This window comes from Achroia grisella, unplaced genomic scaffold (genome assembly GCF_030625045.1).
Source record: "Achroia grisella isolate CSIRO2021 unplaced genomic scaffold, CSIRO_AGI_Agris_v1 utg856, whole genome shotgun sequence".
NCBI classification, from domain to species: Eukaryota; Metazoa; Arthropoda; class Insecta; order Lepidoptera; family Pyralidae; genus Achroia; species Achroia grisella.
Genome location: NW_026713045.1, coordinates 2,037,294 through 2,051,851, shown reverse-complemented (window position 1 = coordinate 2,051,851; position 14,558 = coordinate 2,037,294). Strand labels below are relative to the sequence as shown.

At 32.1% G+C, this 14,558-nt stretch overlaps 1 protein-coding gene across 1 annotated transcript in view; it reads right to left on the bottom strand.

Annotated features, from left to right (window-relative positions):
- Nucleotides 1-14,558, bottom strand: part of LOC131852652 (LIM domain transcription factor LMO4) — a 177,247-nt gene that overhangs the window by 162,446 nt on the left and 243 nt on the right. The gene's annotated exons all lie outside the window — the stretch shown is intronic.

The following is a 14,558-nucleotide window of genomic DNA, read 5'->3' as shown; positions in this document are numbered from 1 at the left end:
GAATACATTCTGTCTGTGTACCATATCTTATTCAAATCCCCAAAATAGGAAAGAAAAACAAATACCCATTATTAAAAAAAATCGTGTTTATAATATTGGTATGCTAGGATAATAAATTTTACTTAAAAAACTTATTAAAATTATGTGATCTTTTTAATTCATACATTAGGCTGACCTAAAATTAAGATTCTAAAAATATCCATACACATAATAACTATAGTATATAATTGTAATTATTACGTAAAAAATAAACTTAATAGGTTATACACATTTTAACGAATTAATATTTATTAAATATTCTCATAATTTTATTGCCCCATACATCGTATATGTTCCATATCTGTACCAACATACCGTAATGAGGTGTCTACATATAAATATGTATATTTTTTGTGCATAAAATATATATAGAATTTTGTTTGATTTAATTTTTTTATAAAGTAATGATTTTGCACATAAAAAACCTATAATATCATGCAGTTTCAGTTTTTTTTTGTTATTGGTATGGCAAATAATCTGACGATCCACCTACTAGTATGCAGTAACATTACAAAACAGCACGGTATTAGGCGAGTAGTTATACCGATAAAGAGAATGAATAGATGATACCATTTAAGACTTTATTGCCATAGAAAACAATGATCATCTCTTTTTCATAGAAGAAAGTAGAAGATTACAGTTTGGGTAAGTGGTTATAAAAAATGTGTATTTAGTATAATTTCCTTCTTCTGTGAAGCCAATAATGTTTTAATATCAATAGAAGTTTATTTTAATAAATACGGTAACTATCTCTGATCATTAGTAGTAGTTATTAACTTATTATTTGGGGCCTATATAATATAAAATCTGTGTTAATATTATAAAAAAATAAAACTTTTTATACTTTTTTTATATTGGACAAAATAAAAAATACTACACCGATTCCGAAAATTGGTCATCTATACAAATTCCTCGCGGACAGTGCCACAGGATACAGGTAGACATAACTAAAACAAAAATCAAGGCGTAGTATTTGTAGCAGAATAAAGTTTTCCTTCAATTATTTCCGCATGCATACGCAATTAGCCAACTCTATTCTGATCCAAATGAAATATCCCGCGCGAACTATTTATTCGCGCACAACACTTTTGTGTGTTTTTCACGGCTTCAACGAGCGATACTGAAAAGCCTCGGGCTCCTAATTAGGCTGAAGTCGGACGTGCCAATTAATTCAAGTTTCATTCGGAAACTTTGCTGCGTCAATTAATTTCATAGTTAATTAGCGAGCACCGCCCGCTCGGATAAAACCGCCTTCACGAAAGAAACAGCTAACGAGTAACGATGCCTGCCCGCGGCCACATACAATGCACCAATTACAGCTTCATTGCAACTATATTCGTATCATAACTTCATTTTTTGACGATCTATTCAAACGAACAGCATATTGGACACACAGAAATGAGAGTTTGTGATAAAAAGATATACTAATAATGCAAATAATCATCCCATCAAGATAGTAACCGTTTAAAAAAGATGAGTTCATGTATCGGTTTTAATGTTACTTCGACAATATTTCTCTCTCAAAAAACTTGATATTCAAATAAGGTGCCGAACGAAAAACGTCCAGGTACCATATTTATCGACATATATAATTTAATCTTAATGAAAGAATATTTCGCTACATATTTTTGTTCTTAAATCAAAAATCTTATAAAATTACAAGATCATTATAAAGCGTAGCTCAGCTTTGAGGAAAGTTTTAATAGAAATTTTATAAGTTGTATCTTAAAAGCTTATTAAAGTTCTCTGCAAACAAATCGTTCTTTCAAACTCTTGTAGCTCTTTTATTTGCACGTAAGTCAATAAAGACGACGTCTACTATGATAAATATGAGTACATATTGACACTAATAATGCTTTCGGTACATATTGTTTTAATTCGTACTAATATTATAAATAGGAATTATATGACTTTGTGTATACTTCTAGAGTAATATCTAAACTATTTATTGAACTTTAAAAATCTTTTATATTTTTTATTAGCTACTCGCCCGGGTGTACATGTATTATATATATAAAACTTCCTCTAGAATCACACTATCTATTAAAAAAAAATCACTTCATAATCCGTTGCGTAGTTTTAAAGATTTAAGCATACATAGAGACAGACAGCGACGGCGACTTTATTTTATACTATGTAATGATGACGATATGAAATAAGGATACTTCATATATATATATCTTGTTATGCATTTAGTATTTTTTGAAGACGATAAAGGTCCAATGGTTTGCTATCTGTAATCTACTACAGTTATATAGGAATGTGGTTCAACAATATATATCTAAACAAAATATACCGATATAACCGTTACGACTGTTATCCGGAGTAGTCACAAGCATTGTAAATTTTTGAGGTATAAACGGAACATGCACACATTTCATTGGATGTAGAGCTCAGGAGCGAGTCTACCATCATATCTTGACATTTTTGGTCTCTTGTCGATGTTTCCATCAGTTCCATCAACATATAGCAAGTTTGTAAAATTAACACAAAGTTTATTCGCGTTGGGCAGGATTGAGAGTAGTCTAGTAAAACACTATATAAGTCACGATGTTCTCAACAAAAATAAAATACTATTATTATTTTAGTATATTATTTCAATACGATAACTTGAAATCAAACTTAATGTATATGAAACTTTATACTTTCTAAAACTCATGCTTTCGGGGTAATATAAAAAAATCTTTGATAAGGTCTTAGGTTGCAGAACTTTGGCTTACGATGTTCGATGTTAAACAATAATTATTTAGAAAAAGGAATTCATTAACCTCGTTATTAAGAATGCATATTATTGTTTCAACAACATAATATATCAGGTTACAATAATATGGTAGACGCGTTATGGCTGAACGTGCGGCGTGCCTGTGTCGCCGGCGGGCCATTAAAAATAATCGATCCTTGTGAAAATATCGAGGGCTTTCCACTAATGACATCGCGCTAGAAAACAAAGGGAACGGGGTCGTGGCAGTCCGTCTATGAGAACTAAACGCTCAGTTGCATCAACTTGGCCCTGATAAAATTTGGATGTGTCTCGTACACATCCAAATTTTATCAGCCAAACACTCTTTGACCTTGTTGAGTGGAATAAATCACAGAAACAAACCAACGGCTATCTGTCAAATTAATAAAGTTTGTTAAGTATGTTTATCATCAATATAGAATTAGACATTCTTACGTACTAGTTTATTGTACATCACATGATTTGTTTCGTTAGTAAATTGATTCTCGGTGAGTTGGATTATTCAGAGAAAGATAAACAAAAATTCTAAATTGGCGGCGGACTCGGTTGTACTTACAGATGTTCAATGTTTCATTTCTTATGTAGAAAAAAAATTTCAGAAAAATTTAGAAAAAAATTAAATAAGTTATTAGCACAATTAATCATTAAAAGCGAAGATAATTAAAGGCTTACCTCCCAAATAAAGCCATTAGACGTCTATGTATTGATAGCCTAGATATAAAATACAATAGCTACTACAGACTCTAAAATATATTACAATTTTACGAGTACGTCGAGTGAAGTTTATTTCCCAAATTCGGTGTTTAATAGGTTAATTCATGTGGAAGATGTTTGCGGAGCGCCGCGACGGCCGCACCGCGCCAGCCCGCAACGCCGCGCTCCTGCCTTGTTTTTCTTACAAATGAAATTATTGCACGAATAAAATATTTTACTGTCTGTCAATTTAGCTGGTTCACTCCGTCGAAATGTTCCGCCAGATATTAAGCAGAGGTTAAAATTTTATTTGCGCGGAGTTATTGCCCGAATGCTGCACCGGCGTGATGTTGTTAAATTCTCTCCGGTACATCGCTTGTTCGTGGGCTATTATTGCTTGATGTAATACAATGCCTACAAATAAAATAAGATACTCTTATTTATTGCTTCGGAGAATATCCCTAGGACTTTAATATGCCAAGACAAAGAGTACAAATAGCCATTTCCGATGTAGAAATGGGTATCTACTTCATGGTGATAAATTACATAATATCGCGTAAAAGTCTTAAACGTTGTTACTATTAACAAATGTAACAAATACCATTCATATTGCTGAATAAATAAAATCGTTGTATAAACACGTATTCAATATTCTGTGTGGTGAACTGGCGACGGATATAGAATATAATGTCTAACCACGTCTTTTCATCTTTCAGGATATCGGAATCAATATAATATAAGTGAAAGGAAAGGAAAATTTCAAAGATTCCTTGTAAGCATTAGTCTTTCGCTACATAAGCTGTTAGTTTAAAATTCATTCACTTATTCCTAGTGTAGAGCGTGTCTGCTTTTACGTCCATTCGCACAGCCATAATAGTTTTAACTTCAAACCTTCAAAAAGTACTAAATATAATGTAATAAAAAGGTATATTTCTTAAAATATGGAATAGGTAAGTGCTTAGGAGACGTACGATGGCGAGGCGACCCGCGGCGCAATCATTACGGAATCATTAAACCCGCTTAACGACAATCTCTTGAGGTGTGACCCCTCTTGTCGCTCTTATATCGCCATAATATAGAGTTATACGAATCTGCACTTTAATTCCTGTACTGAGGTGATAAACTTGGCATTTTGCTATTTTAAAGATCGTATAATGAGGCAAAATAAATGGATATTAATATCATCATATTATAGTTTACACTAATGACCTGTCTGACTTTGCATTGGTATTATTGTTGTAAGGATTGTAATTAAAAGACTATATTTAATTTACAAAAAATATATATGTAATTGTAAAATAAAATATAGTCTTTTACTCCATGATTGTATAGTTTTTTACTTATTATATTTTTACATTCAGATAAATCAATCATTAACAATAAAGCCTATTATTATTTGTCTATTCATGTATTAAAAATCAATTATTTTCTCTTAAATTTATTTCTCTCCCTTCCACCTAGTCTAGTACCCATAATAAAAGCACTCCTTAGTTTGAGACTAGATGGCGCCATGCCATCTAGTCAAGTTAATTGTATTGGTTTAAAATTATTATAAGGTTCAATGTAAAAATCATATAAAGATAAATCCGAATATCCTATGAAGAAATGAATATCCTCGCAGTTACTTTTCATATAATGTGTAATAACATGGCTAATGTGTTAAGAAAAATATAAACATATTAAACACTACATTAATTTGATTCTGATAGACAACAAGACAGCCAAGCAGCTTCCTTTGTTTCGGTTTGAGATATGGCAATGAAATTACAAGGTACGGCATGATACCTTAGTAAGGTATCATACCTCCGCGCCTTGTAATTTGTAAATTCTGAGAATTTGTAAGGCATAGGGGGTAACCGTGGACGATATACAATAACGTTATAGTCGTAGTGTTTGTAGTGTTTATATATATACCACCGCTATAGGCAAAGTTTGCTACTTTATATTCATTGTACTTACATTACTTTCAGTGTATCTATCAACTGGTTTGCTGTTCCAGTTAATTAAATAAAAAAAACTTTCACGGTTTAAATAAAGTTGTATTTTTTTCGGTATAATTTATATATTTAGTTTAATTATAAAGAACTCTTTTAATTTTCAAATGCAGTATTCACTCTAGGTGGTATATTCATGAAGTTATGATAGAAATGCATTATAGCTCCAGGCTCAATCATTAAGGCATCATTAAAAGTCCACGCCAACCTGTTGGTTGTTGGTAGGTTGGATGACGCGCACTCAGCCGACCTCTTTAAACACACAATCTTTACTCTCTAAACATACAAATTATGTTCATACTTTAATTATTTATAATTACTACAACACATCATTATCTTACTTTTGATTTATGTTTAAGATAGAGAGATCTTTTGATATCTTTTACTCTTTGTTTTATCCTGTATTCGTTTATTTAAGATTCCAATTTTTGTACTCTTATTGACTATTTAGATATTGTAGTATTAAAAATAATGCATTGAAGACAAATACATTGTATTTATTGGTCTCTACACAGTCACTCACTACACAAGATTTAGTATGTACAACTGTAATATATTTAATTACGTATTTTAACAACGTATTCTTAAGTCTGTAATTAAAATTAAATTTCTTAATTTGGGTCTAGCGATGAAGCACAAATAAATTTATAAATTACTGTATTAAAGTAAAAAAGAAAATACTATACGTAGTTCTTAATTTCACAATAGAATACATTCAATAATTTCAAAACAATCGAATCGTATCGTAAACAAACCATATTAATTCCTCACTATACACAGTTAGTAGTGCGATCAAAAAGATAGTTAGAATCGGTGTTGGAATGAAAAGAGTGCTAACAAAGTCGCGGCGGGCGGTGGCGGTGGCGGTGCAGCAAGCAAATGAGGCGCGACGCTCACTGCTAACTAAACCAATCGAGCCTGCTGCCAATACAGACTAGCGTTTTTTTAAATGGAAGTTAAAGGAATATGGAATGGTCTACCCCTCTGCGTTAACGATTGACGCTGATGGAGAACAGGTGGAAGATGATAAAATTAACTTGAGATCATGTCAGTCAGCTCATCATGACATTTTATGAAGATTTACCCACGATATATAGGAGGACCACGTGGATGTCAACTTACATGGTAGATTAATAGGAATGGGATCACTAGACTATTACTAACAATATATTTCTCTTCATAGTTTACATGGTTAATCAATTGTTATGGGACTTCAAGAAACAATTTTTGTTAAAGAGCTTTTACAGACACTTCCTAAAAAAGAAAATATCGGACCGGAATCAATGGAATATTTGATATGTAAATATGCATTTTTGATTCATGGGAACCTCCGAAATCGAATAACAGCAGAATTTCTTATACCCCACGACGCTATAAGGGTAGATCATTTCTACAAGAAACATTTAAAACGATGTACCTATGTATAAAGTTATAAAAACATGTATAATTAGATTATAGGTAATGGTGAAAAGGAACGTTTTAGACGTCGCGATCGAAACGCCGTTCTGCACACCCCAAAAGTAGGTTGCAGTTAACGAGGTGTCCGCACGACACATCCCACCCACCTGTAACTGATCTGTATATTCATAAAGCGCCGTTTGAGCCCGCGCGGCGTCGACGCTCGTCTGCGACTATCATTTAGCATCATTTGCGGGATCTGTGAACTGCTTTTTAAACCTCATCTGTTTGTAACTCGGCCTGAATCCTTTCGTGCCTGCTTGTTACTCGAAAACAATAGTCAGGCATGTTCTGGTACTCTAGTCTAGTTTCAGTGAATTGAAATCTTTGATTTAACTGTATGTCGTTATTTTATTTGGTGTATAAATCAGTTTCCTATGGCAAAGATTCTAATACAGCTTTAATTTATTCATTACCAGTAACAACGATATCCATTGTCATGACACAATCTTCGATCAATCTACACGTCAAACTTCATTTCGTAAAAATATATATACATATACAATCAGGCACACTGACACCCACTTTTATATTTATAATATTAGTATATACATAACTCCCAATAATTACTGTCTTTAAATTTTATCTAATAAAAGTATATAAAATTTGTTTACTTAGTACTTATATTTAGTTCTATATTTATTTATTGAAAATGTAAATTAACAAGTACTTCTTATTATAATAATTTAAATGTAATAGTAACTAATTGATGTGCGATTTAATTGTATAATTCAGTTAGTAAAATCAACATTCTGTATTAATATGCACTAAAACGGGCCCAAACTCGTTATGGCGGACAGGTTTGTGCCATAAGCTTAATTTTATGTCCAAATTTAGTGGAATCGCAGTGATTACAATATGATAACGCGTCGTGTGCCTCTGTACGGCCGCCATAACGCCGTGCGTTGCAGGCAATGCATTGTTGTACATATGTTATCTAACTCTGCACTAATAAGATTAAATTTAAAATATGATTACTATTTGTAAAGTAGGATGTTCACGACAACAAACAACAACCGTTTCAATCGTTTTTTGAGTAATAACACCCATTCTAAAATCATATTAGTGCTTTTTTTTTTAATACGGAGATTAAAAAAAAAAGTATATACTTTTTCATTTTTTTTGAAGAGTTAACAATTCGTTATAATTGTCTATTAAATTTTCCTCAAATGATGTGGTAGTTTAAGAAATTTCCTATACTATAAATAATCTTTTTAACAATAAAATAATGATTCTTGTACTTAAAACGTGGCAAAAATTGAAATTTATTAGTGTAGTGTGTGTTTGTAGTTAATGTTTTTTTTTTGGGGAGATTACAGGATAAGTTCAACTAAATGAAATGTAAGCATTGTTCGAAAATATTTACAAGATTTTGTTTTATGGAACAGCTGTGGTCTAATTAGGATATTTGGTAATTTAAGTCCCAAAATCGAAATTGTTTTGACACCAAATAAAAATAAAATAGGTATAAAAATATTTTTTAGGGTAGGATGCATAGACTCCATCCAAACAGTAAAACAACCAATTTATAATTATTAGTGTTTCAGTAGTAATTAATGCTTCACTAATGATTATAATGGGTGTGAATCTAAACTGCCTCACGAATAATGCCATAAGCGTGGCTACGTCGCGCCGTCCTAATCCGAAACGAGCACGTAACGAGCACGTAACGAGCGCGTAACGAGGGCGGCTCGTTACAGAGTCGCGGCCGCCAGTTACCGGCAGCCTCATTACGCGCGGTATCGGCTGCACCGCTGTTGTCATTTTATTTGCACACGACAATTTACGTTCACACGTTACGTTCTACGTGTATATGCACTTAAGAATCTATATATTAATATGTGAAACAGAACTTTGTACCCCTTTTCACGAAAATTGCGCGGATGGAAGACTATGACATTTCGCACACTGATAGTATACTAGCTGACCCCCGCAACTTCGTCTGCTTAACACTTTACATTTATCATTATATTTCGCCCAATTTACATAATATCTTTTTATGTTGTATCTATGTGCTATTCCGCTCTAAAAGCTATGTTATTGTAAAGTTTCATCAAAATCCATTCAGTAGTTTTTGCGTGAAATAGAAATATACATCCATCCATAGTCACAAACTTTTGCGTTTATAATATTAGTAAGATATAGTGAAGGAGTGCAGGATGCTACTATTTTTTAAAATTATGCATAAAATTACATTTAAGCAATAAAAACATCACACACACTATCATACATACACGCATTTATACTCTTTCGTTTATTGTTAAAGTTCGTGGTCAAATTGAGAATAAATTAATATTGTTTGTCTTTAATATTATTTGTCAATAGTCTTGATTAAATTGATGTTAAATTAATTATGGTCGAATTACGACCATTGGGCGACCACTAGTAATAACTAAATATAAATACGTACACGACATATCGAATACCTATATAATACTGTATTAATACAACAATCATTTTTGTAATTTGACTTCGAAAGGCTTTTGAGTGGATCTTAGAATTTGTTTTTTATTTATTACAAATTTGTACTAGTTGTGCCATATAGTCTTTTAATTCTTTACATTATAACATCATCCTATAACAACATCGCACTTTATCTCAACATAGGAAGTATATAAAGCTGTAGCCACTATGGAGAAATAGTAATATAATAAATAAATTACGAATAAAAAATGTAGAAATATTCTCGTGCAACATTGCAATGCAGAATTATACTATGTATTATATTATTAAATATTTAATAGTAATTTACAAAGTTAGCTTACTAAGCTAAAAGACATTAATGCTGTATCTCCAATAGGTACACCAAACGTATATAATGTATCTAATACGTTATGTAAACTTTAACCAATTATACTTCTATTTGAAATCGGTTAAAGATATGTAATTTCATTTAGTTAACCATTGTGTCTACTTAATATAATATATACATAGGTATTGTTCTCTAATATTTTCAAATATAAATCTAACTTAATAAAATAAATAATTTAATAAATTAAAACTATGTGGTATATAAATATTGTATTCATAAACGCAACTCTAAATTAAAAAACAAATGGTAATTTAAATATTCTACCTACATTATTCACTCAAAATGCTAACGCTACAAGTACTGTGGCAACGACAGTACCTCACGACAATGCGTCTCAATTCCCTGTCCCAATCGAAATGGAAAAACGATCCAGCAATTGACATAAAAAGATCGCGGGCTAATAAAACGGAATCCACATTGTCAGCGATGATTCGAGTTGTTCGGGGTCTGAATGGTATGCGAGGGGGTGAGGGAGTGCGCGCGGGGATACAACTACACGGTTTGGGCGGGCGGGATTTTTTATACGAAGACAGAAAAAAACTAAATTTCTTATTCGAAACGTAACAGATTTGTTCAATCGAATAGACAGTTTTTATTGGCTGATATGGGATGGTGAATAATAATTATTGTCAGCGATTTTTAAAATATAGCCGCTTGTAGAATCTGCACCTTTTTAAAATTGGTAATAAATACATATACTTAATTGACTGTTAGGCTCGTAAACAATAAAAAACAGGATTTTGTCCATCCGTCCATTCATCTATGACAATTTTGTTTTTTTCTCCCTCTCGACTGACAGAGTTAACTAACGCTACGTTTCTGAAACCAAAGCTTATAAACATGAACATCAGGTTCAAATATTTTTTGAAAAGGTGCCAGCAAGTCAGAATCTGACAATAAAACTGGTAATTTTATTTAGCTTCATATAAAACGAAAATTCAAATAACACTACACTACTATAACGTTTTTTCGGATCTGAACACAGAATTATAGTACAAGGAAATAAGATTTCTAAACTAAAAGCCAAGAAAATATAGTCATTAACACCTATTTTCTGTCAACAATTTTATGGTGCCAGTGTAAATGTATTATCATTAAACTGATTCGCCACTTTTTATTTAATTTGTCGAAATTTTTATATTTATTTCGTCGGCATGTCCCAATTTATTATATCACATCGATAGATGAAACGAGTTACAAGGCCTTAAATTAGATTGCTGACATGCTATTTTCATCAAACATTAAGGTAGGCCCGACTACTCCAATTAAATGTATCAAAGAATTAACACGTCTTTGATTTCGAAATTTCTTAAAATGTTTGAGTAGCTGTTTTAAAATAAACTTTTTATTTCTTTTATCTTGGATGAACGAACTAATTACCACGTTGTGGAAGATAATAACCATCACTTATACCTGTACATGAGCAATGTCACGGGTATTTTAAAGTTACAATTACTGAAGAATAACTTGTTATATATTATATAGTAGTTATTAGCTATCAATATCGATAGATATCAGTAATTTATTCAACTATCTTTACTAGAGTGTCCAACCTGTATTCCACGCAGATGATAGTTTTGCGGGTAAAATTGGGGTATTTTGTAATTTCTATCGCTGCATATATTTTTAATTTCCACATATATCTGCGTGCCCCTACTTACTATATCACTGATATATCGATATATTATTGGAAGGTCTCGATGTTCTAGCGGATTAGCACACCACCTTACTTCTGATCGAAATTTCTCGCACATTTGTATCCACGAGTATGATTCATTATATCAGTCCGGTCTCGATTTTCTATAAATATATATTATGTATGTGTTACAAAAAATGTTTCAAAGTATTTACATAAGGTATTTAATACCCATAACACACGTTCTGCTTAACTTAAGACTAGATGGCACTATGTGAATTGTCCTAAGATATTATTATTATATCTAAGTCATTAAACTGAAGCACAGCTTAGCGGCAGAATTAGGCGAGTTAGAGGTAACGAAGCAGATGACATTGTACAAAGTTATTTGAAAATTGTAGAAGATGTCTTTCTTTCATACATCTTGCTTTTTAGCAATATTACATAATATTGTTAATTGATGCTTAAAAGTTTTCTTTTAAGCATCAATTAACAATATTATGTACATACACATATACCAATCTACGCTATGTTTAATATTTCACGGTATTCATACCTACGTTATAAATGCGAAATCAAGTGCGTGTAAACGGATCTTAATTAACATTAAGTTAGTATCACAAGAATGGACATGAGCAATATTTTTCTCAAATAGCAGACAAAGGCGCAGGTTAATAATAAAAGCGAATTTTATTTACGCAGTAAAATATTAATTAGCTACAACAAAGATTAGAGCTATAATACCGGGAATAGCACAGGGAAACAATTTGAAATAGTTACATAATTAGCGATACTGAGAATTTTATACTTAATTGTTTTCTATATAGATAGGTATATATCTTTTATGTTAATTAGTGATATTTTATACCAAAGCGACAATTTATTTATTCATAATGCTTTATGGCATCGACTTTAAAAGTAGATACATTAACAAATATAGCAATATATTAAATAAAGAAGCAGGTACCGAGGGCGGTCTTATCCCTAACGCTAATCTCTTCTAGACAACCTCATAAAAGAAAGAGAGATAATTACTAAAAATAAATTAAGCAGCACACGAGTGGATTAAGTTAAAAAACAAAAATAAATAAAATATGCAATCGTTCTCATACTCATTATTCTCTTATGTAATTGGAATTAAAAACAAGTTGGGGCCGGATGATATGTAGAAACCGTCGCCTTTATACTATACATAACCAGCACTGCGGACTTCACGTTACCATGTAACGCCCCCGATACATATACAGCCATTCCTTACCATTCCAGTGCTAAGAAGTTAGACCTATTCTAATTACTACTGGCCACTGGTAAATTAAGTGCTTAGCATTCCTACGCGAGCCTAGGTTGCTAACTGCATTGGTACAGAATGTTTTATATTTTTGACACTTGGTAATGTCCTATTATAGAGCAGAGTGGATTTCTCCACACAAGAGAAATGATCCTATCTAAGATCATGTCTCTTGCGTGAAGAAATCCAAGCAGGTACAGGTAAAGGCCAGGAGGCTTGGTATACATTGTTTTCCCATAGGTTTATTGATTCTTATTCCAAGTTATTAGTCCGAAACTTGTGAAATATTCTTTGTCGCTTAAATCGATTCTTACGACTTGGAATTGAAAAAAGTGGCGACATGTGTGAATTTTTATTCAGTCACCACGCGGAGATATATTGCCTTCTCTTGCACTGAGTATTTGCGTATATATGAATGCTGAGTAATTTACTGATTTGTATCTGCCATCCCACCAGATAAAACGAAATAATACTAACCGAATAAACTTAGTAAAATATCAAAATATTGTAATTTCTCTCTCTCGTACAAATTCTGATTATAGCAAAATTAATGTTTAAAAAGGTTTACGAGTCAATAAGTGCAGCAAATTTACCTCTGTTATTCTAACATAGCGTTTATCCTTAAGTTATTATAATTAATAATGTCGATAGGAGACAGACACCAATAGACATCACAATGACCCTTGGTGTCCACAATTTGCTGATGCATTGCTATTGTTAAAGGAAGTTTTGTACCCAAATCAAGAATTTTATGCTATTTACTTTTTTACGCAAACAAGCTGACGGATCAACTGATGGTAAGTGGTAACCGTCGCCTGTATACACACAGCACTATACACTTTATGCTATCATATTATATCCGTGATGACACTCATCCTTTGCTATTGTAAAGGCCTAAGATGTGATGCTTCTTCTCCTTAATTTCATTGCCTAATCGCACCCTACAACTGAAACGGTCTAGAAATCAAACGGCTATTCCAAATTTATTTCTAATATTCAACTGGGGGAATGAGGATTGTTAGTAATAACTATGGAGTTTACTAGTAACCCATTGCAGCAGTGTACCATGTTAGATCGACCTCCACGCGGTTGCCCTGCAAACAACCGTGGTTAATTCATGGTAATATAACAACGAGGGACAAACTGACCTCATGTTCATTCTATGATCCTTGACTGGTGTCCCGCCATCATATATCCTTAGCGCAGGCGAGCGTACCATTCCATTATCATCCAATAATAAAAAAATATTTATCTATACACAGTATGGTTGCCTAAGTATTGCTATAAATAGGAATATAGGACTCGATAGGTTCAAGTTTAATATACCTTTTTTTAACATTTGTAAGTCATTCAACTGCAACTAGACAAACAGTCACATACTGTGAAGCTAGTTGCTTGAATGAACAATGCATGAATTTAGCAAATAAAACATATCGTCACGATTACTATAAATGTTTTTATTAAAATATTCATAGAAAGCCTCGGTGGTGTAGGGGTTAAGAACACCGCCTTACATCCGATGGTCGCAGGTTCGATTCCTTTACACACATTTGTATTCATAAATATGATAGTTTTTACATATTTGTCTGGGTATTTTCTATGTATATTATGTATGCATTTACATTTAAATATGTAATTATTGTATAAATAACAATTTCTACAACATTTGATTTAATTGATGACATCAGAATAACATAAAAGTATTACGAACGACTTTATGGTACCTACGACCAGGATACTTGTTACAATAATAAAATTGAAATATCAGAAATTCACAGTAAATAAGCCTAACTATTTTGAACAAATATGTAGAAAGTTTAAAACAGTGTTTAATTATACAATACATTTAACCTGTATGATTCGTTAAAGATAATATTTGTATGTAATAATTTAATATG